The sequence below is a fragment of the Trachemys scripta genome, chromosome 3 (assembly GCF_013100865.1).
Source record: "Trachemys scripta elegans isolate TJP31775 chromosome 3, CAS_Tse_1.0, whole genome shotgun sequence".
Classification (NCBI taxonomy): domain Eukaryota; kingdom Metazoa; phylum Chordata; order Testudines; family Emydidae; genus Trachemys; species Trachemys scripta.
Window position 1 is genome coordinate 186446970 of NC_048300.1, and position 6000 is coordinate 186452969.

General features: G+C 39.2%; 1 protein-coding gene across 1 annotated transcript in view; it reads right to left on the bottom strand.

Annotated features, from left to right (window-relative positions):
- ITSN2 (intersectin 2) overlaps positions 1-6000 on the bottom strand; it is a gene marked incomplete in the record, with an annotated part of 124643 nt that overhangs the window by 118291 nt on the left and 352 nt on the right. The window contains 1 exon segment of the mRNA XM_034766612.1: positions 5280-5384.

A 6000-nucleotide genomic window follows, 5' to 3' on the forward strand; every position in this document is an offset into this window, starting at 1 on the left:
AAACACCTCATAAGCGTCATTTGCAGGTAAGTGGGTGGCAACATCAACAGAATTACAACTAACAACAAACACCTCATAAGCTTCATCGACAGATAAGTTGGTGGCAAGTGCAACACCAATAGAATTACCAACTAACATATTTTAGCTACTACTTCTAATAGCTGAAATATTACTAAGATCCATACCAAAACACTACAAGCCAAGTTCACTGTTATTGTATGTAGACCATTGTTTCATTTGCACCCACATACAGCAGCAATGGTTTTGACCCTACCTATTTAAAGCTGCACAAAATGAAAAGCTAATTTTCCAGTAAATGTTCTTTTTAATTTCGCCATTACATAATTCCAATGTGTTGTGCTGCTACTGTCACCACCTTGCTTCATTTGAATTCCATGGGTATTCTGAAAAGCATGTACAAAGCTGTTCTCAGCTATTCACTAATAAACAAGTCTCATCTATTATTTCTTCATTCATCTACAGGAGACGGACAATTAACTTATACATGCTAAATTGTATTATTGCTGGGGATGGTTTTAGATATTTCTAAGTGATAAAAATATGAACTGTATATTTTTATAATATGTGAACTGGAGTATTTATGATGTGTCTTTTATTGCACTCTCGGTCTGAACAACGCAGAGCTATTTATTGGTGGTCTCCTCACAGGCCTTTTAATCTTGTACAGACTGCTCACCCAACAGCACTAACAGAAAGATGTTACCATGTTTGCTTTCTAAATAACTATGAAATGTGAACTACAGCAAAACATGTATTTTTATAGAAAGAATCAAATATTCATAAAGAAATAAAATCAACAAATTTGTTTGTGTTTGAACACAAATAGTACACAGAAATAAAGTAACACAATAGAGGACATGGCATAAAAATGCACTGACTAACTTTTAACCATCAGAGCTGAAGCATTAATAAAAATTAACATCCATACAGCACTTTTCATCTCCAAAGCGCTTTAACAAACATTGACAAACTAAGCCTCAAGACACTTCTCTATCCTAATTTTCCAGCTTAAAAAAAAAAAGACAACATATCTAAACCTTTAAAGAAAAATACACCATAATGCACTATTTTACTCACTGAAAATGTTTCTGAATCCACTTTTTAACAGTGCACTTTATTGTTTAGCAGTGAAACATTTGTTTTCGGAAAGATTAAAAGTCACTTCTCTCTCTTTCCACTGCTTTCTAACTAAACAAGCATTAAGAGCCTGATCCAATGCCCATTAAAATCAATAGAAGTCTTTCCACTGAGTTCCATGAGCATTACTTTCGGTCCCGTATCTCCGTGACACTGTTTACTTTTTAACATACATCCCCTGAAGAATGAACAGCTACAGAAAAACAGCAGCAGCAAATAACAGAGTATTATTATTATTAATCATTTGTAATACTGTAGCACTAGGGCCCTAGACACAGACATAAGGGATGTTGTAGAAACACAGAACAAAAAGATGGTCCCTGCTCCAGGAGGGTTAAAATCTAGATCAGGGCTGGGGAATCTACGGCCCGCGGTCCGGATCCAGGCCACTGCTTAATTTCATCCAGCCCCCCAGCAAGTCTTGGTATCCCCCCGCGGGGCTGGAGCTGCAAGTGCTGGCTCGCCCCACCATAGGCGGGAAGCCCCAAGCCTCGGCATCCCCCGTCCCCCCGGCAGCTGAGTTGAACGTTTTATATTTCTCTCTCTAAAAAAACCCCCTAAATTAAGTTGCTTTTTACTTGTGTGTGGCCCGTGACTGATTATTTCTGTGGGTTAATGGCCCGTGATAGAAGAAAGGTTCCCCACCCCGATCTAGATGAATAAATGAAAGACATACATAGATAAGATGTTTGTAAATAAGATACTGAACATTTTTTAAAAAGTAAATTTGGACTGGACTGGCATTCAAGCAGTATCATATAGAAGACTGGGATTTATTACCTGAAATAGGTCCTTAAGTTCCATGCTTAGGGGGACTTAGGGAGAGATTTTCAAAGGTACTGGGGCACTCAAAGATGCCTAATAAGATTTTCAAAGCACCTGGGAAGGCTAGGTGCCTAATTCCCGTTGGGAAATCAATCTAGCTTTCAAAGCACAGCAAAAGCCGCATGCTCAGCCAAGGTGGAATAGGTTTGTTGCATCACCTGTCACAAGGCTGGGGCACAGGGAAAACCTGGTCTCCAAGAGCTTTCAAAAATACACTGGATGAGGATAATGTTGAACGAAGTTGATAGTGTGTGTTTACAGTTTTAAAAAATAGGTAACTACTGTTTCATTTTATAGCCAGAGGTTATCACAATACATAATCCAAACAATACTGCTTTATTGACAAATACACATACAACCTGAGAGGATCTTTGCATACTATATAAAATAAACTACAGTCATAAATAAAAAGGGTCAACTAATCAGTCATCTTCTTAGTAAGGTATGGGGGGCATTAAACCCCAGCACCACTCAGCCACATAAAACAAGACAGTGTAAAATGTTAAAAAGGAGGAATAGGTCCTTCACAGACTCGGCTGTTCAATATCATTAGAATTTTTCCAAAATAGTCTATGCTCATCACCACTTATTCCTTCTGAAACAGAATGGAGAGAAATGGCAAGGGCCATCATCTAGATTCTAGAAGCTATGGAGAGAGATGTTGTATGCTGAAGCTGAAAAGTGGTTAAAAGAAAGTTAAAAGAAATAATCTGAAAACAGAGAATGATTACAAATAGAAAAAACTGAGGCTAAATAGAAACAAAAATAGAAAAAGCAAGACCTAAACAAATATCAGAAAAAAGTATTAAATGTTTCATAAAAGTAAAATAAACAAATGGCAACGGTTAAAATCAAAATGAAAAAAACTGAAATAGGAAGGAGTAAAAATACCTTACAAGGGAAATAAGATAGGAATAACACTTCTAAAAAAATCAAGACACTTACATATGGAGTGAAACGAAAAGTGGGGACTCGTTAGGAGTCAAATTATGTTTTTAAGTCTAATATTGTGCCCTTTCCCCATCCCATTTGCCCCTATCCTGCAAAGTGATCTAAATGAGAACATTCTTCAGCAAGATCAAGGCTCTTGTAAATTGTCAATTAAAGCATGATCTCTCCAAGGCAGAGCCCATGCCCACGATTTGCAAGAGCAAATAATAATTCTAAATAAGTCAGTTTTGGGGTGTTCAACTTCAGTCCCCTTACTTAAAGGGGCCTAATTTTAAGAGGCTGGGTGCTCATTTCTGGTGTCACAAGCTGAACACCAAAAGTCACTAGAAACTTTTGACATCTTGGCCCTTATTTTTTTCCATTTGCCTGAATGGCACCTAGTATACTTTTGAGTGCTCAGTGAATGAATACATAAATAATAATGCAAGATAAATAGCTGAGTAAAAAATTATTATAGCAAACAGGACTAGAACTTCATATTCAGTAGTTTATATCTTACTATGAAAATAAACTTAATTCACATAATAGTAATATGACAGCAATATAAATAAATAAATATTTGAAAACTAATCTAGGTATTTGCATAGGCCCCATTCGGGTAATAGCCAAAACTCACAAAAGCCTTCTTATTAACCATGTTCAAAATCAATAACAGCCCTCTTCTACTTTGGTTTATTTGACCTTGCCCACATTGAGGGGAAAAAATCAGTTCCCATAATTCATCACTGGTGCACTCCTCTGTGGGTAGATTAGATTACATGGCGATAAACATTCATAAACCCTATCTACAGTAAGCGTCCACTTTTGCTATCACTAGCACCGATTATTTGTATTACTGTAGCACCTAGGAACCCTAATAAAGCATCAAGACCCCTTTGTCCTGGATGCAGTACAGCCAGAAAACAAAGAATACAGTCACTGTCCCAGAGAGATTACAACCTAAGTGCCAGTCAGGATACGACAGGTGGACTAACCAGACAAACAGGGTGCAGGACTGTAGAAACAAAATGATCAGAGTTTACGAGAAAAATGGAAGCCTCAGCTTGCCACTTGCCTAACCAATGCCAGCTGGCAGTGTATATAAGCATTACAGCAGCACTAGTGAAGAATTAAGGGTCAAAATATTGCATGTGTAGATGCAGTCTTGGAGTCTGACTTGCATCTTAGGGCAGTAGTCACTCAAAAGTCTCTAGAGACACAAGCATGATCTAGTGGCCTGAACACAGAAAATAGAGCCAAGAACTCCTGAGTTTCAATCCCAGCTCTATCACTAACTCCCTGCATAGATTTAGCTAAATTATTCTTTGTGCCTCAGTTTCCTCCTCTATAAAATGAGAGTGACACTTATGGCTTAACATAGGTTTTATGAAGACTGATTATTTGATGTTTGTAAAGGACTTTTTACATGAAGTGCTAAGTGTTATTAAAATTAAAATCTACTTTCAAATTTTGCAACGTGTGACTGGTGTCACACTCTATTTGCAAATTCTAATCCAAAGTATATTAGTGCCTAAAGGACACAACCAGGTCTCCTAAATGGTGGCCACATTTTATTTTCTGATAGAAAATTACAGTGCCAAAAAAAACCTGACAGAAAAAAAAAAAAAAAAGATACCATTTACCAAGGCATTAACCATGGAAGTTAGTTTTCATCACCTCTTAATTTCTTCAAACTACTAGCTTTCACAATAGCCTAAGAAGCAAACCAATAATTATAATAATTTTCATTATTCCATTCTCTGAGATTCCCAGTATAGTCCATCTACCTAACCTTCCCAGTGTGTGTTATCTTCTTATAGATTGTAAGCTCTCCAAGCACAGATGTTCTATATTTTGTCTCTTGTGGAGGCCTCAACCTGTTGTTGGTGCTTAATACCATTAATGTTAATCATTGCTACCATTTTCATTTCTTTAGACTACCACACATACACACAGATGATAGGGTTTACCAGCCACACTTTACTACTGAAATTATGAAACCAGCTCCTAGGAACAGAAAATTAGTTCCCATAGAAACATGTAGAAGTGCTCTAGCATCAATAATTTTACTCCTCCATCTTCCAAATCAGAGAGAACATGTGTGGGGGAGATTTGTAAACAATCCTCACTCATTTCTGACAGCTTTTAAAATTGAAGGGTAAAACCAACAGAAGTTGAACCCAGCACCCATCAGCTGTGTTCAAGAGGACATAGGGATAAAATGCTGCATTACCCCAAGAGCTTTGATGGTTACAAAAAATCACTTTCATAAAAGAGAAAAGTGCATATAAAACTTTACTGTTTTAAAAAAGGAAAAACTTGTAATGCAAAAGAAATGTCTGCTCAGCCTAATAAAAGCCACAAACCTGAAACATTTCCCCATCCGCTGCCCATTCTGTTGCCAAAGTTCTATTTCAGTTATTGTGGTTTTAAACTTTGGTGCTGCACCCGGCTGCACACTGTGATGTGAGCTAAATAAAATGAACAAAAAGAGAGATTTTCTCCTTTGCTAAAGAGGTGCTTACACTGGAGAAGATCGAATCTTAGTCCCATTCCCCAGAGAAAATTTAAAAGAAGGGGGGGTGGGAATCTCTCTCTCTCTCTCCCCCCTAGTCCTGTTAGGGATCCAAGCTAACAAATGAACTAGACTACAGAGACCAGATCAGAGATGGAACTGATGGGCTAGATCATATTGGGGCTCCCCATCCTCAAGCAACCTCCTGCCCCTTAAATCCTTCACAAGCCCCCTCCAGCCCTTCCTCACCAAACACCTCAAATCCCAGTCATGTGTTCCCCAGGCCATTCCCCGCTTCCCAAAGGTCACTGCTCACAACAGCCCCCAAACCTCTCCCTCGAGTCCCTCTCCAGCCCCCCCCCCCACAACCAAGGGCATCCCCTACCTACTCCCTCCCCATCCCCCTCAACTAAGAACCCCCCTACACTGCTCCCTCCCTTGGCCCCCTCACCCGCGAAGCAAGGTCACTCCCTACCTGCTCCCTCCCCAGATCCCCCCAACCTGCTCCCTCCCCGGGCCCCCAACACAGTCATGGCCCCGCTCCCCGGATCGTGCCTCCCCAGACCCCCCCC